Source organism: Lipotes vexillifer, unplaced genomic scaffold (assembly GCF_000442215.2).
Source record: "Lipotes vexillifer unplaced genomic scaffold, Lipotes_vexillifer_v1.1 scaffold204, whole genome shotgun sequence".
Lineage (NCBI taxonomy): Eukaryota > Metazoa > Chordata > Mammalia > Artiodactyla > Lipotidae > Lipotes > Lipotes vexillifer.
In genome coordinates this window covers 1,512,930-1,520,420 of record NW_006777418.1, presented here as the reverse complement: position 1 = coordinate 1,520,420, position 7,491 = coordinate 1,512,930, and positions in this window count along the sequence as shown.

The following is a 7,491-nucleotide window of genomic DNA, read 5'->3' as shown; positions in this document are numbered from 1 at the left end:
TGCCATGGAGTGGCTGGGCCCGTGAGCCATGGCCGCTGAGCCTGTGCGTCCGGAGCCTGTGCTCCGCAACAGGAGAGGCCACAACAGTGAGAGGCCACAACAGTGAGAGGCCCGCGTACCGAAAAAAATAAATAAATAAAAATAAAAACTGCATGAAAAATTAATTTTGTAAATAAATCAAATTTAAAATTCATAGGGAAATGTAGTATTCTGTAAAATCATTTTGTGAAATGAAGGCTTATTCTGTGATGGAAATATGTTCTGGTTAGTGTACCTATTCAGTAATTGAAGTTTTTGTACGATGATGTTTCTAAAAGTGAAATGTATATATATGTATAAATGTGTGTATAATCAGCAACAGTGACACAGAACATGATCCTGAGCCCTTGAAGGGCACTGAGGTTTGAGAATGAGCTTCCCATGGGTGCCATGTTTGGTTTTTCCTGCAGTATCTACCTATAAGTTGTTGGCAGTAGTCCAACAGTAATCAGACACCATCTGTGATTTCCTTTCTGTTTAATATCCAAACCTCACCGAATATAAATACCCTCCTTCCTCCCATTACCACGCATCTCTCTCTGCTTCCCCCACCCCCACCAAATCCTCCCAACAGACTTCAGGGCTGCTCTCTAATCAATTTATTCCTACAAAAGAGACACACAAGTTACAACTTAATGGCAAGTTGAATTTTCCAAGTGTCTGAGTGTAAACCCTACAGTCATCTATCAGTAGAGATATGAGTATGAACTAAAGCAGAAAAACATTAAATTCCTGAACTAGGTTTATCAACAGTTCAGCCTGATAACAGTTTTATATGTTTCTAATTACAGCTGATGATGCAGACATCAGACTAACATTACAAAAACATAAGTACAATGGCATTTGAGGGAGGATGAAGGTGATCTCTACCCACATAGACTACAGCTTTCAGAAGATCCTGGCTTCCGCTAATATGATCATTCAGATAATATATGCACTTGTAGTGTCTTATTTACATAAAGAAAGGAAAGAGATGAGGGACTTCCCTGGTGGCACAATGGTTAAGAATCTGCCTGCCAATGCAGGGGACATGGGTTCAAGCCCTGGTCCAGGAAGATCCCACATGCCACAGAGCAACTAAGCCTGTGCACCACAACTACTGAGCCTGTGCTGTAAAGCCCATACTGAACCCACGTGCCTAGAGCCCGTGCTCCACAACAAGAGAAGCCACCGCAGCGAGAAGGCCGTGCACCGCAAGGAAGAGTGGCCCCCACTCGCCGCAACTAGAGAAAGCCCGCACGCAGCTACGAAGGCCCAACGTAGCCAAAAATAAATTAATTAATTTTAAAAAATATTTTTTAAAAAAGGAAAGGAAAGAGATGAGATGGGTTTGAAACTTTATCAGAATGGCTGCAACGTAGGAGAGATTGGAATCAGTCTACTGAACTTGAAAATAATTTTAGGTCTAAGAATATATGCATTTGGCATTCAACTCTTAGAAGATGTTTATAAATTATTCTCTGTGACAAATACAATTTATTTTCTTTAAATGTTTAATAGGCACTTTTTTTTCTGTTCAGCTGCAGTATCAACTGTGCACACCTGTATAAAGGAGAAGATATTGCTTGGTGTCAAGTGGTTATTCCTTTGCCCTTCTCCGGGCAGTGATGCAGCCGATGTACCCATTACTGCTTTTAGTCCCCTTTATTTTTCCAGGAGCAAGGTGAGCTAAAGGAGAGAATTCTCTCCAAACATAGAATAAAATAGGAAGAAGAGAGAGGATTTGAGCACTCACCAACTACAAAGAAACAGGGCAAAGAAAAGTCAAAAACTTGTGTGAAGTGTTCAGCCTGCCTGGATGTGGGTGGAACCTGCAGAAAGATCAAGCGGGCTAGTCGTGTTGGGGAAGAAGATATTCATGGGGAGGCAAGGAGTAGAGAACGGGCTTGGGTTGGTGTAAATGTGGGAAAAGTAGACAAAGAATTGGAAATGACCAGCAGGTACATGGAAATACGGAAGGATGCTGAGAGTATAGATTTGGGAATCATCTGCACTGAAGGGTCAGGTGATGCCTTAATAAATGAGTTTTGTCTGGTAATGTCTTTAACTTATTATATTTAACGTTTTATCAGGTTTTTCTAAACAGATTAATTTACTTCTGGGGAAAAAAGAAAAGAATGTACATTCTAACTCAAGATAGATTGAACATACATATTCACCTCTCTCCCTGTAGAGACTACATTGAAATGATAATAAAAGTTTTTAAAGGAATGGAAAGAGGGTGGAGAGGAGGAAATGAGTAGATTAGAGACTTCAAGAAACTTCTAGATGATGGCAAGTGGTTGGAAGCATGTAGACAGATGAAACACAGTAGCAAAACCATAGCCCAGAATGTGCTATATGATGGTCTGCAGTGCAGAAGAGCACCCATCTGCCTGGAGGGGCTAAAGGCTTGGAGTCACAGGAATGATAAGAAAGAAGAGGTGAGCAGAAGCCATAAACAGGGGAAAGTTGTGTGAAAGTCAGTGCCTGGCAGCCCTGCTTGCTCCCCGACCCCTCAGAGCTGCAGGCCACCTGGCCATTGCCTCCAGGATCCTTCTCTAAAGACAATAAGTAAACCAGGGAAAGCCATGACTTCTTTTGAGAGTTTTGGCTGTTCAGCAAAAGAATTCCTTATTCTGGCATTTAGATACCCCTGAACTGTCAGGGAGCTCCAAGCCTACTTACCATAAAGCTGATCTTTCAACCTGCCCTTCCCTTGTACACGGATCTTCCAGGAAGACCCCCAAAGCAAGGAAAAAAACTCTTTCTATTGAACAGAGGAGGAAACACGCATCTTCATTATTGATATGTAGCATCTAGGGAGGATCCGACACACGAGGAAGGCAAGTAGTATGAAAGAGAAAGACCACAATTATCAGAGAAAATAGACGTTATTCAGAAAACAGAGAGGGACTTTTTCAAAATCTCCTGGTACTCTCAGAGATTCGAGAAGATATTGTGTCCTAAAATCAAATTGTTGTGAAACAGGAACACAGAATAAGTAAGACTGCTTAGAAATTAAGCATAATTGCTATAAGATAAAGCAGAGGGAATCTACAGAACAAAGCAGAAAGACAAAGAAAATATGAAAGAAAGAGACATAGAGGCTTAATTTAGGAATTCCATCTTCTGACCATAGAGATTCAAGAACAGTAGATTTTAATAAAAAGAAGAGGTGAAAATTCTTTTTAAATTAATAGAAAAATGCCCCAGTGATAAGGATAGACACAAGTATTGAAATTGAAAAGGCATACTGAGGGGCAAATGGGATGAATGTAATAAAGATTCCTACCTAGAGACATCCTCATGGAATTTCAGAGCAAGAAGGTTAAAGAAAAGTTCCTAAACTTCCAGAGAGAATAAACTTGGACTTCAAAGGAGTTAGAATCAGACTCGCACAAGACTTCTTATCATCACCTGTGGATGTTAGAAGATAATGAGGAAAAGCTTTCAAAGTACTGAAGGAAGACGATTTTCAACCTAGCTATTTTTCTTTTCTAAAAAAAGTTGAAATGTAGTACCCATGGTGAGATGCACAAATCTTAAATGCAGAGCCTGGTGAGTAAATGTACACCATCCAGATCAAGATGTAGGCTATTTCCTTCACCCCAGAAAGTTCCCTCATGCCTTCTCTCAATCAATACACATTACCTTCTACCTCAAATAATCGGTATTTGACTTTTATCACCATAGATTTGTTTTCCCTGTTCCTGAACTTTCTATAAATTTAGTCATAGAGTATATACTTTTATGTCCAGCTTCCTTTGATCGATATAATTGTTTTAGTATTCATCCAAGTTGTTGGGTGTAGTAGTAATTCATTCTTTTCTATTGCTGAGAAGTCTTCCATTGTATTATTACGGTATGGTTTGTTTCTCCATTCTCCTTTTGGTAGTCATTGGGTTGTTTCTAGTTTGAAGCTATTTTGAATACAGCAACTACAAACAAACTTACACAAGTTTTTGTGACTTGTTTGACCATTTCTTCTGGGTGGATTCGAATTGCTGGTTTGGTCATAGGTAGATGTGCGTTTAATTTCTTAGAAACCGCTATACAGTATTTCAAAGAGTTTTACCCTCATATAATCAATGTATTCTGAAGTTCTAGTGTCTCTACATCTTTCCCAGTACTTGGTATTATCAGTCTTTTTAATTTAAGCCATTTTCGTCAATGCACAGTGATATCTCACTGTGAGTTTGATTTTCCCTGATGAGCATTGATATTGAGCAACTTGTCACATACGTCTTAGCCATTTGGTTGTTTTCTTTTGCAAAGTCCCTATTCACGTATTGGCCCATGTTTAAAAATTGGGTTGTTTATCTTTTTCTTACTGATTTTTAGAAGTTCTTTGTAAATTCTAGGTCCTGGCTTTTTTCAGGTTTGTGTATTGCAAATATTTTCTCCTAGTCTGCAGCTTGCCTTTTCACTTCTTTATTTAACTTATTTATTTCACTTCTTTATGGAATTCTATACTTGGTCAAACTATCCACTGAGTATGAGAATAAAAATAAAGACTTTTTTTTAGAGGTCTATGTCTCAGGATCTCCTAATATCCTTTCTTAGTAAGTTATTCTGGGATGTCCTCTTAGAAGACAGGGGTGAAAAAGCAAGAAAGAGGAACAGGTATGATCCAAGAAAAAGTAAATCCCAGAAAGAGAGTGAAAAGATGAGGATAAAAGCTATACAATGGGCTTAAGCAGCAGATACTCCTGATTGGAGCAGGAGAATGCAGAGTTCAGGGAGTTCTGGGGAAAAAGGTGAACTCCAGCATGACTGATAGTCTAGATAAGCCTGAGAATAAGGTGAAGGTGAATTATTCTTCTATCAGCAAGAAAAAAGAAAGCAATTACAAACTTCAGGAAAAACAAAAAACTATGTAGGAAATTCTAGTTCAGATATTATGAAATAAAGTGTGTCATAATTTTTTTTTTTTGGATGTGGAATGTCATGATTTTCAGCACTTAATTGATTTGGCATAAGAAAAGGGAATTTATTTGACTCGAATGATTAAGATATAAATATTCTCCTTTAAATTGCTCAGGGGTTATGCCATTAGACCTTTTATAAAAAAATATATAATTCTAGCCTATTATTTGTCTTTGTAGTCATTGGCATTTACATAGGTATGATAACGTAAGTCTGTTAATAGATTTTTGACTTTTAGAATCAACCTATTTAGGTAAAGAATGGAAAACCTATTTATATTTGAAAAACAGAATGAAGACATTAAAAATCCTGATGTTATACAAAGTACAAGTACAGCTGTAAAAGAAGAATTGGGCACCACTATCCTCATGTTAAAGATAAGCTGTTATTTGAGACACTAATTAGGTGGTGGAGCCGAAGTAGGAGAACATAATGTGAGAATGTGAGTCCTGTGAGGGCAAGGATTTTTTTTTTTTTTTCCCAGTAGGGAGGTCTCTTCATTGCTGTATTGCTGGCACCTAGAACAATGCTCTGAGCACATAATTTGCCCTTAGTATAAATTTGTTGAGTAAAACACATATTTAATGTAACAATTAGAAGAACAAAATATATGCTGCCTCATACTTGATTTCCACTTCTTATCCCCTTCCTTAAGAAGGCCAGTTTTGTGGTTCCTGACCTTGGCCTCACCCCTAGAAAGAATTTTTCACATGTCTCTTAGTTTCAGTCGCTGCAGCCCACTGTTCTATCTTGTCTTAGGTTCTTACAGAAAGCCCAGTTCAATTCAATCACCTAGAATTCAGGTTGGTTGGTAAGTAAGTTTAGGCAGATATCACTGTCCTACTCCAGTTCTTAGTTTCCAGTGAGTTCAGTGGCAGGATCCAGGAGCTGGAAATGTGCCCAGTGGACAGCATCTGTTCCAAGAATAGGGGCCTGCTATGTATGCAGGATGAAACATGCACTTCTAAGGCGGTAATGCTGAAAAGGCCTACGTGACTGAATGAAACAAAGAAGAACTGGCATCAGTTGAAACCATATCTTTGGGTGGCTAAACTATTTGCTGTCAAAAGTTAGGAAATGGGGTGGAAGAGGGAGGGTGGAAGGGAGACACAAGAGGGAAGGGATATGGGGATATATGTATACATATAGCTGATTCACTTTGTTATACAGCAGAAACTAACACACCATTGTAAAGCAATTTTACTCCAATAAAGATGTTAAAAAAAAAAGTTAGGAAATGCCTAGTGTCTTAAATTGGGCTGCCATAACAAAATACCATACACCGAGTGACTTAAAGAACAGAAATATATTTCTCATAGTTCTGGAGCTGGGAAGTCCAAAATCACGTGCCAGCATGGTTCTGTGAGGGCCCACTTCTGGTTTGCAAGTTGTCACCTTGTCACTGTGTCCCCACATGGTGGAGAGAGAGCTCTTCTTATGAGGGTACTAATCCAACCTTGGGTGCCCCACCCTCATGAGGGTAGGATGCCCCATCCATCTAAACCTCCCAAAGGCCCCACCTCCAAATACCATCACATTGGAGGTTAGGACTTAAACATATGACTTTTGGAGGGACACAAATATTCAGTCCATAACACCTAGCAAATTTCATTTTGATTGTATTCATCGTTTTCGTTGTAACTTGAGAAAAAGAAGTTTGTTGCACTGATCAATTTGAGACTTTAAGGACTAGATATATATGGGGGAAATCACTGAAAAGTGTCAGATGAGAAACAAAATGTTTAAGCAGGAAATCTCTAATTGCGATTTCCTCTCAGTTATAGAAAAAAAAAAAAAAGGAAGTAGGGGGCTTGAGAGATTTTTAGACATGGTTGAGATCTGGATGCTAATGCAGTTAGAAAAAATAGATCAGAATCCACTTAAATTCCCGTCAGTAGTCCTTTTACATTGTAACACTACTCTCGTTCTTGCCAGTGATCAGCCAGCAGTAAGGGATTTGATTTCTGTTGGCCAATTTAAAAAATCATGACTTTTGCCATTTCCATCTAGAAAACATTGCAAAATTATTTAAAGAATTTTAAAGAAAAGCTGAGATAATGAACATCAGTGAGAATATTTAAAGATCATAATAAAGTGGGGTAAGAGAAACCTTCCTTGATGGAAGACACAATCCCATGAACAATAAGAGGAGTGAGAGAAATTCTCACTTTGGAATTCATCTGGTATGAATATTGGATGAATATGTTATTTTTAAAAATCATTTTGAGGTTGGGGAGTGATTTAATAGCATGCTAATACTTTAAAAATATCTGGTTGAATCTAGTAAAATAATCCATTTCATCAGGTTGTTTAAAATCCATTTCACCAAATTCACTATCTTTTTTTTTTTTTTTTTTACATCTTTATTGGGGTATAATTGCTTTACAATGGTGTGTTAGTTTCTGCTTTATAACAGAGTGAGTCAGTTATACGTATACATATGTTCCCATATCTCTTCCCTCTTTGTCTCCCTCCCTCCCCCCCTCCCTATCCCACCCCTCCAGACAGCCACAAAGAACCGAGCCGGTTTCCCTGTGCCATGCG